The sequence below is a fragment of the Papaver somniferum genome, chromosome 4 (assembly GCF_003573695.1).
Source record: "Papaver somniferum cultivar HN1 chromosome 4, ASM357369v1, whole genome shotgun sequence".
Lineage (NCBI taxonomy): Eukaryota > Viridiplantae > Streptophyta > Magnoliopsida > Ranunculales > Papaveraceae > Papaver > Papaver somniferum.
In genome coordinates this window covers 7,653,919-7,676,846 of record NC_039361.1, presented here as the reverse complement: position 1 = coordinate 7,676,846, position 22,928 = coordinate 7,653,919, and the positions used below count along the sequence as shown (strand labels likewise).

Below are 22,928 nucleotides of genomic sequence, written 5' to 3'. Positions count from 1 at the left end.
GGATGAAGGGATACAACGAAACGAACGGTGCTAGATTAGGTTAGGTTCTATAGTGTAAGGCGGGGATATCAAACTTTGATGAACAGCAAGGGAGCAACCGTTGGATTCAACTACCATCTAATCTGAAGGCTTGGAATTTCAGCGCTGTGGTGCTTGGCAGAGACTTCAGATTTTGATGCTCTATGAAGGAGCGACCGTCGGATGCTTCTGAGAACTGATCTGATGGCTGAGAACGGAGGCGTTTTTGTGTGTGGAAAATGAGGTTGTGCGCACCATTCTTCGCGGCTTCCTTGCGTGATTTCTCCCGGCTTTTCACTACTTTTCTGCTCTTTTCGCTCCGCGACTCATCCGAACTTTATTTATTACCTAAAAATGCAAAATTAATTAATAAAAATATTTATTCTTGAAAACAATGAAAATACAGAATATGGGATAAAATGTAGAATTAATGCACAAAAGATGAGTTAAAATGCCAACAAAAAGGGATAAATATATACAATATTTGGCACTCATCAAATACCCCCAAACCTGAATTTTACTTGTCCTCAAGTAAAACAAAACTAGGGAAATCCTAACTATACCACTGTCGCTGGTCTCTCGAATGCATTTAGCGTATGCACTAAGCCTTTTAAACCACTAAGTGTCCCTAGTGGACGAGTGAAGTCTCGTGAAGGTTTACCAGAGGTGTGCCTACAAAACCTAAGGAAAAAATATAAGCTCATATTCCATCAAATGTGACATGTGCAAAACAGTTTAAGCTCACAGCAAAATGGAGATGTCAATCTAGCTATCGAAGGCACAATCCTAGCACTGATAACAAAAAAAGACATGTGATAAGAGTGTAAAGTGTATCTACACATGTGTAAAGAAAGATCTGAAGTTATGACTACTAATCACCAAGAGATAGTTTCTCAGGCTAAGAACTGAGGTCGAAATCTAGCTAGCTGTCCGGACTTTACGAGAATTGTGAATGAGTTGGAGGTATTTCACAATTACTCGCGTTGTACATCAATGGCATACACCCTCCTTGCTTATTACAATGAAACAACAAAAGATGACTCTTTACATGACTCTTATTTACATTGACTATTCTCATTTTATTTTTGGAACAAGAGATGATGGAATTGATAAGTACTTGATTTTTTTGTATTTTTCTGATATATATATATATATATATTTTTTTTTTTGAAGGAGACACTTTTGATACATATACAAAAGGAAACAAAAGATTACATGACACTTTGCAAGAGGTAGCCCTTTTTGATGCACCCAGTTAAATTCGATGGTTGTCTTTCTTAATGTAACCTCCACCTTCTATCCCAACCAACCAAAGAACAAGCTAGTCAAGTTTCGTTCAGTATTCTAAAGTGATTGGCAATCGTAACTTCCTATCAAACACCTTGAAGATCGAGGCCATACATGTATTGGTAGATCGTGCGCGTGCAAATTTCTTATCACTATGTGAATTGTGCTAGAATCAGGGTGCCTAAATATCTAGACTAAGACTCCTAATAATTACATATTTGCACAAGAGTCAACATTTCAAGGTAAATGAGCTCCATTTTTATGATTTTTCATTTTTTAATTTTTTTGAATTTTGATTTTTCAATTTTTTTGGAATTTTTCAATTTTTTTCAAAAAAGAAGGAGTTCGTTTTCAATTATAGCAAATTATCATGGTATCTACTCTATACCCCCAAACCTAAACTAAACATTGTCCTCAATGTTTCAAAATATGGAAAGATTAAAATGCAACATATGGAAAGGGACATGCTGAGTAGAGTAAAAGGAGAGAGAATACCCGATTTCGGCGAAAGCAGAATTAAAACTCCGTTATTCAAGGCAAAAATCCAACATATTTCAGCCGAGATCATATTGGATTAGCAAAATATATACAAAAGGAACAAAAGGGTTTTTAAAATTTATCTACTGGATTATATACAAAAAATTCACCATACACTAACAATCTAAAGAGTTGAGGATCAACCCAAAAGAAAAAGTGTAGAGACATAGAAAGTTTCAAAACACTAAAATTGGACTTAAATGGGAGGAGAGTGAAAAACCGAATGAATCACCCCTAAACCAAAATTTTTCAACAGGTTACTTTTAAGCACAAAATCTAACAATTTTAGGGGTTCAGGATTCAAAAGGTCTAACTCATAATGGACTGTTTTCGGGATGGGCAAACATGCAATTTCCAACTGTGGCTCTTTAAAAGTGTTATATTTTGAAGCAAAATAGTCCAAGAGGACTTGGGAGGCACACAGTTCCAATCCTAGATTAGGAATTTTCAGAAAAGTTGGTTTAAATTTTTGTTACAAACCAAATCTAGGTTGGGTGGAAGGCCATCAGATTGTGACTTAGGTAGAAGAATAGGCATATCATTATCAATCAAATCAAAATCTTCTAACTCATCTACACATGTCACATCATGCTCACAATCATCAATCAAATTGGCAAGATCACAATCAGAATTATCAACATCATCAACAGATTGATTTTCATGTATCGGCACATCAGGGGAAACATCACATGGAATACTAGAAGAAATATCATGCATTAAGGTCGGGGCAGAGAAGCCTAATGTATTTGAACCCAAAGGTTCCATAACATTTTCAGTATAGACATGTTCTTCTAACATAACATCATAATCATCATCATCATGATAGGCATTTTGCAATCTAGGATAATTTTCAATCCTAAGGTCGGAGCTATTACAAGAATAAAACTCTAATTCATGGGGTGACTCATATCATGTGGTGTTGTTCCTGTTTCCCTAACGGATTCCCATTGATGGGTTTTCTCTGCAATCTCGGCTAAAAAATTCCATGCATCATCCACAGATTTATCAATAAACTCACCATTACACATAGATTCAACCATGGTTCGAGATTTAAAGTCTAGTCCCTCATAGAGGATGACGACAAGTCTCCACTTCTCAATTCCATGGTGCGGACATTCACTCAACAAATCATTAAAACGTTCAAAATAGTGAAAAACAGTTTCCTCATCCAATTGGACAAAACAATTGATATTTTGACGAATAGCGATGGTCCTATGATGTGGAAAAAATTTTGGAAAAATTGATTAGTGAGTTGTTCCCAAGTGGTGATTGATTGTGGTCTCAAACCGTAAAACCATGTTTTGGCCCTTTCCTTTAAAGAAAATGTAAACAAACGCAATTTCAGAGAGTCTTCGGACATTGATCAGGTTGCATAGTCCGACAAATTTGTTCAAACTCTCACATGAGTATAGGGGTTCTCAGAATCGAACCCTCGAAATATAGGAAGTATTTGTATCATGCTTGCATTTATTTTAAAAGGGTTATTGGTTTGAGGTAATACAATACATGATAATGGAATTTTATTGACGGATACATGTATTCATGGAGAGCATGAGGTTGGCCCATTTTGAAAAGACACAAAGCCCACTATTTGGTTTTAATGGGTTTGGATTTTTGGGAAAATTTTGGTTTTGATGGGATTTGAAAAAGAAAATTTGGTTTAAAAATGGGAGCAAGAAATTTTTTTTTTTTTTTTTTTTTTTTTTAATAAAAAAAAAAATAAAATTTGGTTTTTGAAATGGGAGCAAGCCCACTGTTTGTCCTCTAATGGAATGGAAGGAAGGCTGCGGCCCACAATCGGTTATAAGCTCAGCTGGGTTTAAATCCAGAGTCCAAAATACAAGTCCAATGAAAGAATTTAAACAAGCCCACACAAAATAAATACAAGCCCACAAATTAAACAAACAAGCCCAAAAATAATTAATTACAAACCCAAAATAGAAAAATAAAAAGCCCAAAAAATTGGGTTAATTATTACAAGCCCACAATTAAAGAAATTTGGAAGCCCACAGGTTGGGTTCTCTCAATGGAATGGGTTTAGGCTTACTTTTTAGCACAGCCCAGCTGCTCTGATATTGTTGCAAAAACCCAGTTGGGTTTTGGTTCTTTTCCTTAGTGGCGTCCCAGCAGAGGAAAAACAGGTTCAGAACAGCAGGTCCAACAGCAAATGAAGGGAAGCAGATGCAGATGCAAATGCTATGCAATGAAATGCAAAATAGCTAAGAAAAACACAGATAAAACACAGCACCAATCCCCGGCAGCGGCGCCAAAAACTTGTTAGGCTTCTAAAAGGTCCTAAAAATTATCCCCGGCCAAAAACTTAGTGGGCCCGGAGATATGTATAAAATTAAGCGCAATAAAAGAGGGGCCTACAGTAATACCGCAAGTGCACGGTCGTCAGTTGTAGCTCGTGCAAGTACGGGTCGATCCACAGAGATCGGGTGTGTTTTGGAGTGTTCTAACTATTTTGGGTTCTAGTTGCTATTGGGCTATGAAGCCTGTTGTCTTAAATTGGGCTTTGAGTACTAATGGGTTTGATAACAATAAAATGAACTGAGCTTGGGCTCAGTTGGTCTTTGAAGTGTAACTGGGCTTTGGCCTTATAGTGAGTTCAGGCTTTTGGGTTAAGCCCACAATTGATTGAATCTAGCCTATCAGTACACTAGGCTTTGGCCTTAAACTTAGGCTTGGGCTGAACTGGGCCTCAATGAACTAAACCTTGGGCTTTGGTTTCAGTCAAGGATCTGGGCCTTTGAGGAACTGAACTTGAGCTTTGAACTGGACTGATGGGCTTTTGCTTGGCTGCAGGCTTGGCAGCAACAACAGCAGAGGCAACTTGACAGCAGCAACAGCAGCAGCAGCTTGACAGCAGCAACAGCAGCAGCAGCAGCTTGGCAGAGGCAACACAGAGAAGGCACCAGCAGCAGCAGTACTGCAGGGCAGAGGCAAGTGCACAGCAGCACTAGCAGTTTGCAAGGCAGGAAAGAAAGAAAGCAGCAGTACTGCAGCAACAAACTGGAGAAAACAGCAGCAACAGCAGCAGCAGTGTAAAGAAGGCAGCTGCACAAACACTGAGTAGCAGGGTAGGGAAGCAACAACAGGGCAAAAGCAATGGAAAAACTAAACAGCAAAAGAAAACTAGACAGCTGCACAAGCAATGCAGTAAACAACAAGATAACAGCAAGCAAAGATGACAATGAAGAAAACAGTGAAGAAAGTTTAACAAGACAATGACTCAAGAAGCAAAACAAGGCAATATAGCAAAGGGAAAGAACACAGCAACTACAAGCATAAAACAGTGCAAGATGAACCAAGGCCTAAGCCAAGGGCAGGGATGATAATGAAACTGAAATGGAGCAAAACTAAGGCATTCTATAGAATGGGAAGAAAACTAGCTTGCTATGAGCACTAGTTTCTCCCAACTACTCAATCAACACAATGCACCTAAGCATACAAAAGGAATGGCAAGATAATCAGCTTGCTATGAGCACTGATTTCTTCCATTACACAATCAAATCAAAGCTTCAAAGGCTTCTAGCCTAGCATTCCATCACTTCAAAGTGCACAAACTTAACACTAAACTAAACATGGCACTAACAGTGACAAAACAATGAGGATAAACATCAACAGGAACATCACACATTAACAGAACACATGATTAAACAGGAGTACAAATTTTAACAGGATAAACACTAACAATGAACACATTAACAGAAATTAACAATGAACACATTAACAGGGTAAACACTAACAATGAACATAACTGAAATTGAATTGAGCTTGAAAATTTAACAGAACTTGAAAGTTCTGGACACTGGCTAGTCCAGCATGTCTTTAACACAACCCAACAATACATATTTATACCCACAGACCCAATTTCCCAAAACTACAAAATTAGGGTTCTTCCCCAAAAATCAGTTGAATTAGGGTTACCTAATTTTTTTGAAATTGATCCTTGAAATCGTCGACCCATGCTTTGTAATTGCTCCCTGACCTCTTCTCATGCGCCAATTGCAACTCTAGGTTACCTAATTCATCAGTTTTTCACGCCTAGGGATTCAGGCAAAGAAGCGTGAAAAAGTGAGAAAATAGGGAACTAGAGGGCTAGGGGGGAGATGGGTTTTGGTTGTTGGTCGATAGGGTGATGATGGTGGAGGTGTGGTGGTGGCAGTGGAGGTGAAGAAGGTGGTGGTACGGTTCTGTTGAAGAGGGTGGTGAAGTTGCAGAGAGGAATGGGGGAGGTGAAGTCGATGGTTTGGGAGAAGGGTGCGTTTGGGTAGCTGGTATAGGGTTTGGTTGCTAGGGTGTTAGGCGGCTTCATCAAATTGGATGAACAGCGAGGATGAGCCGTGGGATGTGGAGCTGGTAGGTAGATCGGACGGTGATGCGGAGGCAAGCGGGGAGCGACCGTCGGATGAAGGGATACAACGAAACGAACGGTGCTAGATTAGGTTAGGTGCTATAGTGTAAGGCGGGGATATCAAACTTTGATGAACAGCAAGGGAGCAACCGTTGGATTCAACTACCATCTAATCTGAAGGCTTGGAATTTCAGCGCTGTGGTGCTTGGCAGAGACTTCAGATTTTGATGCTCTATGAAGGAGCGACCGTCGGATGCTTCTGAGAACTGATCTGATGGCTGAGAACGGAGGCGTTTTTGTGTGTGGAAAATGAGGTTGTGCGCACCATTCTTCGCGGCTTCCTTGCGTGATTTCTCCCGGCTTTTCACTACTTTTCTGCTCTTTTCGCTCCGCGACTCATCCGAACTTTATTTATTACCTAAAAATGCAAAATTAATTAATAAAAATATTTATTCTTGAAAACAATGAAAATACAGAATATGGGATAAAATGTAGAATTAATGCACAAAAGATGAGTTAAAATGCCAACAAAAAGGGATAAATATATACAATATTTGGCACTCATCATTTAAGTTGATGATTGGTACAGAGGAGGTTGTGTGTCAAGATCGAATTATCAAAGAGGTGACTGAGTTTTATGAGAAGTTGTATACTAGAGATCAGGAGGAGGATGTTGACCTGGAAGAGCTGTCTTTTTCAACTATTTCAGAGATGCAGAGCACTTGGCTTGAAAGAGAAATTTCTGAAGACGAGATCATGTCGACTATCAAATCATTCAAGCTGAATAAGTCTCCAGGGCCCGACGGGTTTCCGATTGAGTTTTACAAAGTTTCTTGGGAAGTTATTAAAAACGATTTTATGAAAGTGGTGAAGGAATTTAATAAGATTGGGGGTGTCAATTGGCGCTTAAACTGCACTTTTCTTTCATTGATTCCGAAGAAGAAAGACGCTTTTCAGTTGAAGGATTTTCGGCCTATTAGCCTGGTCAGTACTATCTATAAGATCTTTTCAAAAGTTCTCGCCAATAGATTAAAGGTGGTTATCCCAAATCTGATTTCTCAATCTCAAGGTGCCTTTCTAGCCGAGAGACAGATATTAGACGGAATCTTAATTGCAAATGAGCTTATTGACTCTAGAAAGATGCAGGGAAAAGAAGGGATTTTGTGCAAGTTGGATATGGAAAAGGCTTACGACCATGTTCTCTGGGGATCCGTAGAAGGTGTGCTTAAGAAGATGGGGTTCGGTTTGAAATGGAGAAGATGGGTTAGAAATTGCATTTCAAATGCTAGGTTTTCAGTTATCATCAATGGAGCAGCGAAAGGGTTCTTTAAATCTTCTCAGGGTCTCCGGCAGGGAGATCCTCTATCTCCGTTATTATTCCTATTGGTGGCTGAAGTTTTTAATAAACTTATGAATAATGCGAAGTCTGAAGGTTGTCTAAAAGGTTTTTATGTGAAAGAAAATGGTATGGAAGTCTCTCATCTTCAATTCGCGGATGACACAATTGTATTCCTAGATGCGAAGGTAGAAGAAGTTCAAAAGCTTATGGAGGTGTTAGAGAGTTTCAAGGCCAAAACAGGTCTGAAAATTAACCTCGCTAAGAGTGCCATGATGGGTATTGGGGTTCAGCAGGAATGTATTCAAGAATGTGCAGGATTAGCAGGGTGTGCAGTTGGAGAGTTTCCAATTTCTTATCTTGGGATTCCTATTGGGGCGTCTACTAGACTAAGATCTGTTTGGAATGTTGTGATTGAAAGAATGATTCTGAAGCTAGCTCCTTGGAAGAGAAGGTACCTCTCGAAAGCCGGAAGGGTTGAGCTCATCAATAGCGCGGTAGCATCCATCCCTTTGTATTATCTTTCACTTTTTCAAATGCCTATTTCAGTAGCGAAGAAATTAGAAAAACTGATGCGGAATTTTCTTTGGGGAGATACTATTAACAAGAAAAGCCTTCATTGGAGGTCGTGGAAAAAAGTTTCTGTCCCTAAGAGTGAAGGCGGTCTGGGCATCAGAAATTTAAAGGTTACCAATGACGCTTTGTTAACAAAATGGTTGTGGAGATATGGAGAGGAGAAGATGAGTTTGTGGAGGAAAATCATTTTTGAGAAATTCGGCGGCATTGAAGAAGTTTGGTTACCTAAAGACTCAAAAAGAACGTATGGGTGGGGGTTATGGCGGGGTATTCTCAATCAGTCTGCTTTCCTTAAAAATGGGTCCAAAATTTCAATAGGTAGAGGAAATAAGACGAATTTTTGGGATGATGTTTGGTGTCATGAAAAAACTCTTAGAGAGTTATTTCCAAAGCTATGAAAAATCAGCAGAAAGAAGGAAGCTACAGTTGAAGATATGTACATCGATGACGGGGCTGGACCGTCTTGGAACATTGACCCTTGTAGAAGGCTTAAGGATCAGGAAATTAAAGATGTTACAGAATTCTCTAGACTTTTAGACGATCGAAGAGCTCCTGTTGCAACCGATGATAAACGGGAGTGGACTTACAACCCCAAAGGTATGTTCTCTGTTAGTTCTTGCTATGCTTGGCTTATGCATGATCAAGGACATATCACTCCTCCAAAATTTCCATCTAAATACATTTGGAACAAGACAATCCCTCCTAAGGTTAGTTTCTTGGTTTGGGCTGCTGCAAATAGAGTTGTTCCCACTCTTTCTATGTTGTCGAGAAGGGGTATGATAGTGGTGAATTTATGTGGGTTCTGTGATAATAATGAGGAATCGGTTGAACATTTGTTTCTCCACTGGCCCTTCCTCATTTGGAAGATTGGGAACATTTCTTCAACAGCTGGGTTTTGCCTGGGGTTCATCCCACAACCATTATTGATTCTCTATGGAAGTGGAATTGAGTTTTCGAGTTTTCGACCACCTGCTGTGTTCTTGCGATATTGTCTTTCCGTTTTCTTTGTGGTGGGTGGTGTGGTTGGAAGAAATGACATTCAAATAGCGAAGAAGGAAGAAAGAGAAAAACTTTAAACTCTTTATTATAGATATAAAGTTGTTGTTGCTTAGTTGGTCTGTTAATGTTGATTCATTCAAAAACATGAAGTTAGATGACTTCGTTTTTGATTGGAAAATCTTATTTAGAGAATAGTCAGTTGTAAGTTCTTTTTTCTCTCATGTATCTTTCGAGGGTGCTGTCTTGGCACTTTCTTTTCTAATTCCATCTTATCTTTTTCAAAAAAAAAAAAAAAAAAAAATATCAAGAAAGAACAGATATAATCCTATCGACCATAACTATGATTAAATCTTCTTTCTTTTCTTTTGTATCGTCCATTTCTTTATAAAGAATGTTCTTCCCTGGTTGGTGATCCCCAGTTGTCAAATTTAAATCGATGAGCGATAAGAACCAGAATAAGGTAAATTGCAAAATGGTGTGTACGTATATGTCGTGACGGGATTACGAGCAGTTTGGAATTGTGACTGGATGAGATCGTTTGCTAGAGAAATCTCTATATACTGCTTCTCTTTGATCGGAAGTTAACTAATCAATCAAAGATAAGTGAATCACAATTCGTAGACTGCCAATATTTATAGGACTAATTGTACGTATCTTTTCAATTTTCATCGAAAGGGTTTGTCTATCCCCATTCAATATTATGTAATTTTCTAAGTAATCATAATGCAAATCACTCGTTTATTAATCAAGATTTTGGGATTGAATACAAAATATTACAAAGATTTTACTTGTTCTCAAAATAAACTTTCTCTCTCCTAATTTCTTGTCTAACACTCATTTTAGAGATCTCCCTCAATACACACATTCAATCCCCTTATATAGGGTATTGCATAGTGGATGACAGCTAATAGATCCCTATTTTCGGGATCGTTGTGCGTTACAATCGCTCATGTACATTCACTCAACTTCGCACAATTTGCACCTTCGCACAGATCATCACACTTTACTCGTGACTATGCTGACATCATTAAATACGTCATCCTAATTTTAGCATGTGCGATGGTCTTCCCCTACCTTAGATTACCTTTATCTCGCATACATAATGAATGTGCGATATTTCACTCCTACAAATACCGTTGCAAAAAAAAATAAATCAGAATGAAGCTCATGTTGTACACTGATCCTAATTTCAAAAAAAAAAAGTGTTTCTATTCTTAGTTTATTCTTCATCAAATTACCAGAACTTTTGACCTAAGAATTACTGCCTCCTTCAAAAGATCATTAATCTCACTCTTTAATAGGTAACTGATTGTATTAGTTAACAAATTGTACCACGTGTCAGTCATTGGAATTCAGAACTCAACTTTGAACTTTCCATCAATATATATATGGTTGTGTTTCTTAATATATATATCCCTTTCTTCTATTCCCCCGGTTTTTTTTACTGAGCTCGATCTCTTTTTTGGCCGACTAAAGGAATATCGATAAACTTGCTTCCAAGGTAAGCTAGGGTTACCTTTTCAATCTTTAAATGTGACTATACCTTGTTGTTGTTGTTTTTTACTTTTGGTTGATTCACGAACGCATGCAACTATAAGGAGTTGATTATGGAGTACTAGTTAGTCAATTAAAGTTTTCTTCTTTCTAGATACTCAATGTGCATGTTTATACAAGTTCAATTGTTATATTTATGTTGTTGATCACGTACTATTTGTTCCGTTCAATTCAATATACAGATGCAGATATTTATCCTGTTTATGAAGACCCTTACTTTCGAAGTTGAAAGTTCAGACACCGTTGAGAGCCTTAAGTTTAAGATTCATGACAAGGAAGGAATTCCGGCAGACCAGCAACGTTTGATTTATATATACTTTTCAGTTGCAAGATGGAAAAACTCTAGCCGACTATAATATTCAGAACCACTCTTCTATTTTTCTCCATCCTCGTGTGCTCTCCTATAAGTCCTGTCCGACTAGCTGCGCTACTACTTTTAAGAGACGTAATATTCATTCATGGGAAGGAGTAGGTTCCGCCAAGAGTAAAAGACTCAAGTTCTAGGTAACTTCCATCCCTAACCAATTTGCTGTCTACTAGAGTTTTATTCTGCATTGAGAATAAAAAAGAATGAGAGTATCCGGTTTTTGAAAACAATCAGTTCCAATTTGTCCCATCATCATTTATCATGAATCTATTCTCTGAGGCTGAGATAATGGAGATAACAGCAAAGTGGTTCCTTTCTTTCTGGAGTTTGGAGATGTTTGAAACAATAGGAACACAATGTGGCGGTCTGCTGGAGGTTTCCCATTTCACAAAAGTCGGAATGAACTTATCTACCATCATACTAAGGGTCAAAGGACCTCTGTGGAGTTACTGTTTTACAATTCAAGTTAATCACAGGCCTGTGCCGTTCATTGCTTCCGTGTCAGTAGCAGCTGATCAATCAGACAGAATGGAAAATACAACCGGAAGAACAAAAATTTCAGCTAAAAAATCCAAAATCCGATTAGTATACTTCAAGGCATTCTTTGGTCAACATGCAATTCTACAACATCATCGGAACATACTAGTCTCTGCAGTACACGGAATGCTTGGTTAGGACCACTAGGGAAGAAAAGCAAAATTGAAAGAGGCTTGGTTAGGACCACCAGGATTGGGGAATCAGCACTAAAACAAAACGGAAGTTAAGCCCCAAAAGATAAAGGACTGCAAAATAGAAATATACCTTGTTAGGATAGCTCGGATGTTGTTAGGATACCTTGTTGGAGATCTCAACAGTTCAACTGTTCGTTGTCGGGTATATTTATATTTATTTTGGGAGAGACTTGAGTAACTTTCTTGTTTTCAATCATATTTTGGGAAACAGCAACCAAGTAACATTCAATGAAATTTCTTAGTGTGACTGTGAATGCAACTCCGTGACTCTGCCGACCTTGCTATTTTTGATAAACAGATGTAGAGCTTCTAATTTTGTATTATGAGCAGAACCAGTGTCAACGAAGCTGGAATAGCTCAGCTGGTTTCACAGGTTCAATCCCTAATGGAAACCAGGAGTAAAACTGTGTGCTTGGGATTTTTTTATTCTTTTTCAGAATCGATTTCTTTTGCTTTGATCGAAAACAGGAGTAACTGTGTGCTTTATTATGTTTATTTTCATTCACTTAGAAATTCGAATTATCCGTTGTTGCTTTATTGGTTGACGTATTGTTTCCGTCAGTAGTGTGCAAAATCTGTTTTGACATATTGTCCAACTCCCTTCAAATTCTATACATGATTAAATGTCTTGCGCTTGTAACTGTGGAAAGTGGTGTTACAAGTTTACAAATCGACCATGTAAAAAGATTTAATTCCATTTTGCTAGCCAGAGGAACAAACAAAGAAAATTGTAGGCACAGATTAATCGTGTTAGATGACAATATCGACAATGAACCCTGAATCATGAACTCTGAACCTGTAAATAACCTATAACCTCATTCTTGCTGATTCCGTCTGAACTCTGAAGGCAACTCTGAACAATAGAAATTAGAACCACGAAGCTGGAATAGCTCAGCTAGTTAACCACAAGGTCACAGGTTCAATCAATCCCTGTTTCTAGTGATTCTTTTTTAGGGTTGGCTGGATTCTCTAGTACTGTTGCTTTGTTGTTAATTTATTGCGATTTTTTTTCTTGTTTTTTTAGCATGATTGCCTAAGGATACCGGGATTAGCAGGGGTACCATTTGAGTGATCCGACCGTGAGGAAAGACTTTAACTTTTTTGTCTCTTACTCGTTAACCTAGTTGTTTACATTACTAGTGCACATAATCTGTTCAGATATATCGTGCAACTCAGTTAACAGTTTACAAATACATTTCATCACACTAACAAGAAACAGAGACAAGTGCAGAAACAGATTGTCGGGTTAGGTCGCTACATCTACTTTTGTGTGACAATGTCTATTGCATATCACTGTATAATATTCGGCAGGGTTGGTCTATAGCTTGGTTCAGCACTTTCATAGGCCTGTCCCTGGGAGAGTGGTTTAGTGTAGTAGTTGTATTTAAGACCCTCGGCCTGAGAGTTCAAAACGCAATAAACTTGGTTTTCATTTCAGAACTCAACGAATATTTTTCGAACTCCTTTCAAGGTAATCTAGGGTTTACTCCCTTTCAACTTATAATTGAACCATATCTTAGTGTATATTCTCATATATTCTCCTCTTATTCAGTACAATATGTACATAGCTTCTTTATTTTCTAGATTAGCTTTCGATTAACTGTATCACATTTGTATACTTATCTAGACTTAGTCTTTCCCTTATCATCAAATTGTTAGCAGTCCATGTATATCTTATCTAACCAGAATACCATATAATGAAACTCCAAAGACCTCACAATTTGTGGTTTACTGGTTAAATAGTAGTTGTATGTAAGACCCTCGGCCGGAGAGTTCAAAACGCATCAAACTTGGTTTTCAGCAGTCAACGAATATTTTTCAACTCCCTTTCAAGGTAATCTGGGGTTTATTATCTCGATCATCTATCTGCTTTCGTACGCTTTTTCTTCTTGTTTAGGTTGATTCAGATATCTTGATATATGCAGGCAGCGATTAGGAGGTGATTATATGCTGGAGTTGATTAACCTAACTATTTTGCTTCTCAATTGTTACCTGCTTAACTTATTTTTCGTTTGGGTGATTCTAATTAGTTAATCAATATTTCTTGTTTCTAGATACCATGTGATTTTATGTGCATGTGTATGGACAATAATGTTTATCCTTTGATTGTATGTTGTTGATCAATGTTTATTTCATTCAATTCAATATACATACAGATGCAGATCTTTGTAAAAACCTTGACTGCGCAAGACCATTACCATCGACGTAGAGACTTCAGACACTGTTGAGAGCCTTAAGTCTAAGGTTCAAGACAAGGTAGGAATGTTGCCAGGCGATCAACGTTTGATTTATGCTAGTAGAGAGTTGAAAGATGGAGAAACTCTAGCCGACAATAATATTACCAGCTGGTGTACACTTCATCTTACAGGCCGTCTACTCTCCTGCACGATCTGTCCGACCTACAGTCCTCAGAAGATATCCTCAGCTACAATTCATGAAAACAACACTGTAGACTTTATAAATTGGAATATGATGGTTGTTATTGAAGCTAAGAGTCATATTCATTCATGGGAACGAGTAGGAGCAGCTATGAGTGAAAGATTCAAGTTTGCAAGTGATTTCCATCTCCAACCTATTTCTTCTACTCAAGGTTTATTCTGCATAAAAAACAGTAACGAAGGAGAGTATTTGTTTAAGCAAAAACCATGGGTTTTTGAAAACAATCAGTTCTAATTTGTCCGATGGTCATCTAGCATGAACCTACTCTCTCCAGCTGAGATAGTGGAGATAACAGCAAAGTGGGTTTTAATTAGGGGAGTTCCTTTCTCTCTTTGGAATTCAGAGATGTTTGAAACAATAGGAGCAAAATGTGGCGGTCTTCTTCAGGTTTCCCACTTCACAAAATTCCGGCTAAACTTATCTGCCATTAAAATAAGGGTCAAAGGACCTCTACTCAGTGATGCTTTTACAATTCAAGTTAATCACAATCATGTGACGTTCACGGCTTCCGTGTCAGTAGCATCTGATCAATCAGAAAGTATGGAAAGTACAACCGGAAGAATACAAATTTCAGCTAAGGAATATTTGAAGTCCGATGATTGTACTTCAAGGCATTTGGAATGCCAAGAAGTAGTTTCTTTTGGCTCGTGTTTTTACTTTTTTCTGGGTTTTTTGCTTGGTGCGGTTTTTTTCTTTTCTTTTTTCCCTAGAGGTGGTGCACGCTCAATTGGGGAAGAAAATGATATTTCGACTCAAGACTGGATATCTGAACAGTCGTCACGTCGTAGATGCGAGCAAAAGTAGGATATAATAAGTGGCTTCTGAATTCCACCTCAACTACTAATTGGCTGGTGTTGTTTTCTTCCAAAAGATTAGAGAAACTTTACAATTACATTGATAAGTTAGGAAATTTGGCTGTTCACCTCCTTTAATATCTTATATCTTAAAGATATATCACCTTTTCATTTTAGCCTAAAAAATCAGTGAAATTGAAAAAATAGGCCAACTTGAATATCTGCCACTGAGACCTTTGATTGGAAGTTCTTTCAGTTGTCAAATTTCTTTAATACCTGATTTTCTCTAACGAGCTAAAAGAAATTTCCTCATACAATGAGTTTTAACAAATGCAATGTTCGGGTTGATGCTTGGGTTATGCAAGACTACAGTGTAATAGAGTCTTGAACTAGACTTTTCACCATTACACAAGAGAATATCATCAGAAGCTGTTTTTGGAATCTATTGTCGGATTTGAGGATTCTGTGATTCTAATATCGGATGGTAAAAATTTGTTTGTTTATCATGACTCTAAACGGGATATGTAGGAGTTAAACATCCACATGTTAATAACTACGCGAAGTAAAGAATACTACCTAAGAGAAGGGCATCGCACACGGCAAAGTTGAGATGACGCATTAGATGATGTCGGCAAAGTCACGAGTAAAGTGTGAAGAATCATGCGAAGAAGTATGCTATGCGAAGATGAGCGATTGTATCTGAGCGAATATGTCGCATAGTGATCCCGAAAATAATGGGATTCTTAGCTGTCATCCACTATGTAAAATTCTATATAAAGGGGAGAGGTCATTTATATAAAGGGGAGAGGTCATTGTTTCTATGAGGATTTTAGGACAAGTCTTGGAAAGGAAATAGGAAGAGAGAGAAAGTGAGTTTAGGTTTCAAGTAGAATTGTTGTAATGCTTGAATCATTCTTATAAACATTCTTAATCTTTAATTAATAAAACAAGAATTCATAATGATAACCTAGAGATTGAATCAGTTATAGTGGAGTGTGGTTGTAAGATTTCTTACAACTACATTTTTGGCGCTAGAAACAGCTCTGGATAATAATTCCTGATAGTATATCATAGATTTTAAGGAAAAAAGTGAGATCTAAAAATTTAGAAATGGTAAGGATCGAGTCTGTTGTTGAACAAGGAATGACAATTAGAAGAAGTCACAGACTTGTTGAACGAAGACGAATTACAAATCTTGAACATCAAGAGGAAAGAATGGAAGAACATCAAAGAACATAAACTCCAATTGGATCACACCGAGAACAAGGACAGAATAATGATATAGATTATGATAGAGTGAGTGTCCATACTGCGATGACGAATTCCACAGGGGAAGGACAGAGAATTGGGAACGAAGAACCAGTTACAGCGAGTGAAGGAAATATGACGATTGCAGAGCTTAGGCAAAGATTAATAATTGAAATAAAAAGAGAAGAAGAAGAGCGTACGAATTTAATCCGTCAAAATGATGATTTACGAGAAGAGAATCTTCGATTACAAGAACAAAGGTCAAGGAGTGCTACGCGCTCAAGGTCAAAATCATGTAGAAGTTCTTCCCGACAGAGCGAATCTAATCGAAGAAATGATAGGCGAAGGCAACATATGTAAGTCATTGAAGAAAACTCGCAAGAAGATGAAAATTTGGAAGATCAAAGGGAAAGGAGACGTGTAATTGACTCAGCAACTAATCGATATGAACACCCACGCGAACCTCTTCGTCGTGCAAATACTAATTGTGAAAGGGAAGAAGAGGATCCAAGGCAAGGACAAATGATATTAAATGGTAGAGAAATGTTGAGAGACGAATATGAGCGCGACCGAGAGATTGCACGTGCGAGAGATAGATAGAGAAGAAGGGAAGGATTAGAAGAAAGAGAATTACAAAGTGGATTGCGTCATATTGATAATCGAGTAAGGGGACGCGAGCGTCATCGCATAGATGATATAGATCAAGGCGAGTTACACCACAAGAAAGAGAAATATCAAAACGTCGATATAATCGCACGGGCAATGAAGAAAGACATGATAGAGTACATATTGAAGAAAATACTGAAAGGAGTAGGCGAATAAGAGAGGAAACTGAACAACAGGAGATACAAGAGGCAATACGCCAAAAAAATCATGAGAATAGATTGATACAAGCAAGATTAATAATACCCATGCGAGAAGATTTGGATCAATCATTAAGCGAAGAAATTCTTAAGGAGATGGCAGAATTTAGAGAAATGATGAATACAAAGAGAAATGATGGAAGAAGACAACTAGAGGAAGAAGTAGAGGAAGCTGGAAAAACTCCATTTACAAAAGAAATTCAAAGAGCACCGATACCATCTAAGTGCAGTTTACCGGCATTTACAAGTATATTTGATAGAAGCGCATGTGCGATACAACATATAAAAGCTTATTCTAGATATTTATTGCAGTGGGAAAATTATGATGCAGTCATGTGCAAATATTTTGCTGCAAGTCTAGCAGGAGAAGCTTTGAAATGGTTTGAAGGCCTACCTATAGAATCCATTGGTTCATTTCATCATCTACAACATGTATTTTTGGGGAAATACATAAGTAACAATCTATCAAGACCAGGGATTGAGACTGCATCCGGACTTCGCAGAAGAACAAATGAGAGTTTGCGTCATCTAACGGCTCGTTGGAGAACAATGTGCAATGAAATGGGAAGACGGGTGGATGAGCGACATCTTATTATTGCATTCATTAATGCTCTCTTTGCAACAGATTTATTATATACAAATCTTCAGAATAAAGGATACAATAACAATGTCGGAGCTGCGCGAATTTCAAGAAGAATACATAGCACTTGAGGAAAAGCAAAGAGATATGGAATCTTACCCAGTTGCAATATCTGATTTGAAAGGTGGAAATACAAGTCTACTTCCGAGGTTGACAAATGCTGTTGCGAGTACACCGCAGGGAACTCATGGAAGGAATAATGCAGAGATGGAACAAAAGTTAGTGGATATGGGCAGTGCAGATCAAGCAGAGTTTAATAAAGAGTACAGAGACAAGCAACTTCAAAATTATGGAGGTGCTTATACAGTTCAACCAGGAAGTTCTGTAGGACAACAAACACATTATAACAAGAAAGCTGGAAGAATAGTGTAGGAACAAATAAATTTTCCGAAGTTGAACACTACAGTGGATGAAGTATGGGAATATGCTCTCCTAATGGATGATATTCCAGAAACACATAATGTAGGTGAAGAGCCACCACAAGGAAGGAGGAGTAAAGAATTTTGTGTCTATCATAGATTCCATGGTCACACAACAAGCAACTGTAGAAATGTGAGGAAGATTATATTGCGAATGATTGAGCAAGGAAAGTTGACCATTTTTTACTAAAACAGCCAAGGAATTTACCACAACCACCTCCACCTCAAGGAAATACATATCCAAAGGAGAAGGAAAGGAGTACATTTTTTATTAAAGTGGGTACGAAGGCAAATAATTTATATTGTAACTCGACATACACTCGTTCAGAAACATAGAAGATTTTCATGATAATGTCTTACGTCGAGTATATGCGAGAGATGCTGACGGAAGGAAAATTCTTAACCTGGCAAAAATATCACCCTTGAAAGAATGGCAAAAGCAGATGAAACACCAGGAGGAGGAGAATCACATGAATGTTCATTGGTGGTGCGATTGGGAATTAATCTGAAGCCATCTGAAGAAGATGAGGAAGAAAATGAGAGAAACACCTGGGCGATAAATAGAATACTTATAGATACTGAAAGTTCTGTAGATATTCTGTTTTATAATACATATAAAACCATGGGTGGAAGAAATGATGAGTTAGTCCCTTCAACATACAAAATCTATGGCTTTAATGGTTCTGCAAATAAACCATGGCTGCATGGAATTCTTTTACAAAATTTACTAATAGATATCACATTCTGTGTAGTGGATGTCGATTCGCCCTATAATGCTCCCATTGGAAGACCATGGCTGCATGGAATATTAGCTGTTGCATCAACATTTCATCAATGCATCAAGTTTCCTCTACCCCAGGGTGTTGGCATTATAAGAGGAAAATTGAAAGTAAAAATTGCCAAGAAATTGATGTTTACAAATGCGAAGCAAGAGAATTCAAGTGAAGAAATTTCAAAAAATATGCAACAGATAGTCGAAGAGAAGAGAGATTAATGGTTGATGTTTGATGCGGTGTACAAAGTTGGGGAAACAATTATGCGAGGTACTGGAATAGATTCTTATGCAAATAAAATTTTAACCAAGAATATCAAAAGGTGGAGGGCACAATGACTTTCGCACAATACCGATTGAATGGTTATGCGAATGAATATTCTGAAAAATATATGCGAACTTAAGAAAATTCAATAAAAGCATTTATGTACGAGTTAAAAGATTGGAATGAGAAACTTTAGTTTCATATGGTAAATCCATAATAAGAAAACAAAAAGATAAATATTTATAATAATACCTTTATAAAAGGCTACAGAAAATGATATTTATTATCAGATTGGCTAGGAATCCGAATGTGGCGTGCACCCTAGTTTGCTCATATGCAAGGGGCAATATAGTAAGACCCATCGCACGTCATAATCGGAAATACCTAGAAGGCATGACTCAAGGGAAGGCTACACCAACCCTGGAACTTGAGTTGTGGAGAATTTGGGTGAGAATTAAAAGATAATGCCCATCCGGGAGAGATACCTTAAAATTTCAGTCTAAAATAGAAATCTTAGATTGAGAGCCTAAGGTGAGAAATGCTCTCCCAAGGAGTGCAGAAACTCGATCAGGGCGCCGAGACGGTTCTGTCAAGAGTGCCCGGGACATCTGCAGCGTACCTTGCCACTCTTGACAAGTCCTGACTATGATGCATCGGTCCGAAGATACCCCACTTAGGGTGCGATCTTGCTGCCATAAACCCTATAGGTAGCGTATGCGAGATTGCGAAATCAACTGGTTGTTGAAAATACGGATGGGAAGAGCCATAATCTTAACACGATAGAGGTAAGCTTCCTTGAAGGCGCAGCCAGGGGGAAGATAAGGACGACACCCTCCATTAGGGAGCTGAATTGTGTCAAAAGTCGTAAATATCACAAGACTTTTAACTCATACGAGTATTAAGACTTGTGGTATTTACGCGAATTAACCTGAAGAGGAAATAATAAAAGCGAAAAAGATAAGACGAGATCAATGGGTCGATGTACTAAAATACAAAGACTTCATGCGATTTCGTCGCACATAAACAGAGGCAACATAAGACCTTTACATAGGAAGGAAAAAATAAGACCTCATAGATAATACAAGAAAAGAAATTATTCATAACGTTTAAAATATGCTCGCACCAAGAAAAGTTCATGATAAAGGATACCAATCATATTTGGTCTATCAAGATCTGCAAATAACAAGAGGCAAGAATGGGAATGCAAAAGAAGTGTTATTTGCCCCATTTTGATAGTCTTATGTGCATATGAAGAAGTCATAAATATGAAGCGAAGAATAAAAGAATCATATTAAAAAGATGAAATCTGAATTTACAAGAATTATTACAACAAGAAGAAGCAATCAATTTTCATCTCCCTCATTTCGCTCAGTCTCAGAATCACTAATTTCTTCTTCAGAATATTCTTCTCCATCAATAACTTGGATATCAGGAATGGGTACATTTTCAGGAATAGCTGGAAAGTTGTATTTTGACAAAGGAATACCATTCTCAAGATAAACTCTTTTAACAACAGCCTCACGAGAACGATTAGCATCGTTACTATTTTTTTGGACTAAACTAAACCAGTTTTCCTTGAGTTACGAGCAGATGATTCTTCTTCTTTAGCAGCCAAGCGAGTTTCTAGCTCTGCAACTCTCTTTTGATATTCCTTTTCTTTCTCTGCGAAGCATCAACAAAATAGTTAAGATAACAGACAATTATTCCTAAAGAATATAAATGAAGATCAAAGAACAACAAATGACCTTCATAATTGGAAATAATGTCTGCGACCAGTGTAGAATGTTTAGTGTGAAGGCTAACATTTACACCTAGATTATTTCTAGCATCGTTCAGAACTCTAGCAGCCCCGTTAAACTCAGCTTCACTTTCTATAAGGAGTTGAGATCGAATTAAATTTATTTCCTCAATAAGAATGTCCCTCTCACGACAAGATGAATCACGTTCTATCTTAACCTCAATAAGGGATTCTTGAAATTGTTCTAGTTTTTTCGCACCCCTAAGAGTGATCTCATCTTTTTCAATAATAAGCTTGTTCTTCTTCGCCTCCAATACTTAAATTGCTTCTCTCTCCTCATAAAAACGTCTTTTAAAATTATTGGCAGTGGATAATGCACTTTTATAGCGTTCTCTAAGATTAGTATATTTTAATCTTAACTCTTCTAAGCTGAGGTTTTCAAATCCTCGAGTAGGATAATTATTTAAAGAGGAGTTGAGATGCTCTAAAATAATTTCAGCATCTGGAAGATTAGTCGCTTCATCTGAAAGGTCATACAAGTCTACGAAGATAATTAAGTAAGAAATGTGAACGATCGCATAAAAGAAAAGGAGTACGAGAATATAAGTTACTTAATTAATGAGTTCCCTATTTCTTTCTCGAGTACGGAGAAGCAATTGAGAATTTGTTAAATTCTCTTTTCTAAGTTTCGTATTCTCACTTGTAAGAACCGCATTCGCATCCGAAAGAATAGATTTCTCCTGTTTCAGTGTGGCATTCTCATCTCGCAACTTGCGAAGCTTTCTTTCATTATCTAATGAAATCGCATAAGATATGCGATCACTCTGTGAAATGTAAAAGAAGCATCGTAAGCAAAAGAATAAATAATAAAGAAAATATAAAAGGCAAATGTTGCAGAATATTACCAAGCCATTCATTGCAAATCGAAAATCTGAGTTTATCGCAGAGGAATCTCCACGAAGAGATCGATCCCCCCAATCAGAAGCAGTACAGATCCTTGAGACCATCTTGAAGGCACGATTCGTTTCATCATCCCCAAGAGTAGCAAGAACATCTCCAGAAAAAATATCAGACAACTTCTTTCGATACGAATCAATTGATACCTCTTCCTCAGAAACAAAAGTATCTCTATTTTAATATTTTGAACTTGAATAAGAATCATACCTCGCACGCTTTTAACGAGGTTTTCTTGGATTCAGATTTTGATGCGCGTTTCTTCAGAGTGCTCTTGCTTTTGTCTGAAGTTTTGTCGTTTAAAGGATTCACCTACGCGAATAATCAAGATAAGAAACAGAGGAAACAATATTGTTAAAAATAAAAAAGTGTGTTTCTTACTTCCTTATTCTGCGAAGATGATACTTTGCGCGAAGTACTGACTTTTTGGCATCTTGTGATTGAGAAGAAATAAGATATAAGCAGGAAAGTTATGAGAATTTACAAATTGAATTAAGAGGACCACATACCGCTACTTTCTTTTCCTTATTTTCAAATAATTTAAATTCCCAAGGTTGGTAAAGAGGAAAATCTTCGGGCAGAGGATTATCAGAACCATCCGCAGCTTTACCAGATACAAAGGATCCTTCCAAGATGACAGGGCAATTAAGCCAACTAGAATCATTGGATCTGCGAGCAGCACGATTAGAGTTTGAATTCCAATCAACGTCTCGCATAATTTTTTCATCTTCAATGATACCATCTACTCTCCTTATGCAGACAACCCACTTAGTCACGTTACTTTTCACAATAGCGATGTAATAATTCTTAAAGAAATTATCAAGAGTATACTCAGCAAGATCTATAATTTTATCACGATGATCCTCTTTTCGCACTTCATCAGGATAAGAATTTCCAAGACCAGCTGCGCGGCGAGCATACTCTAATGGTATCCTGATGGCATCACCACTCAACTGAAATATTCCTCGTGCGAATATTTCATCAGCAAGAATTCTATAGAAAAGAGGAATCAAAGGATTATTGGAATTGGT

General features: G+C 37.6%; 1 pseudogene; it reads left to right on the top strand.

Annotated features, from left to right (window-relative positions):
* The window catches only part of LOC113271927, a 170,324-nt pseudogene that overhangs the window by 104,031 nt on the left and 43,365 nt on the right, over nt 1–22,928 (top strand).